Below are 241 nucleotides of genomic sequence, written 5' to 3'. Positions count from 1 at the left end.
CTAAAATTGTCTCCTTTCACATCTTTTCCTGATCTCTAACAATGTTCTGTTGTCTGCTTTCATTTCCACTTTCTGCCCCCACCCCCTCACCTCCTTTGCCCCCTCCTCTGGGCTCCTGACTCTTTCTGCAGCCTTTCTACTGCTACTCCTTGGCTCCTCCTAACTGCTGTCTTTCTGCCACACCCCTGATCTTCTGGTAGGAAAGATCTACACCTAGCCTTCTCGGACAAGGGCGAAAAAT

This window comes from Aplysia californica, unplaced genomic scaffold, assembly GCF_000002075.1.
Source record: "Aplysia californica isolate F4 #8 unplaced genomic scaffold, AplCal3.0 scaffold00118, whole genome shotgun sequence".
Classification (NCBI taxonomy): Eukaryota; Metazoa; Mollusca; class Gastropoda; order Aplysiida; family Aplysiidae; genus Aplysia; species Aplysia californica.
This window is presented reverse-complemented; position numbering follows the sequence as displayed.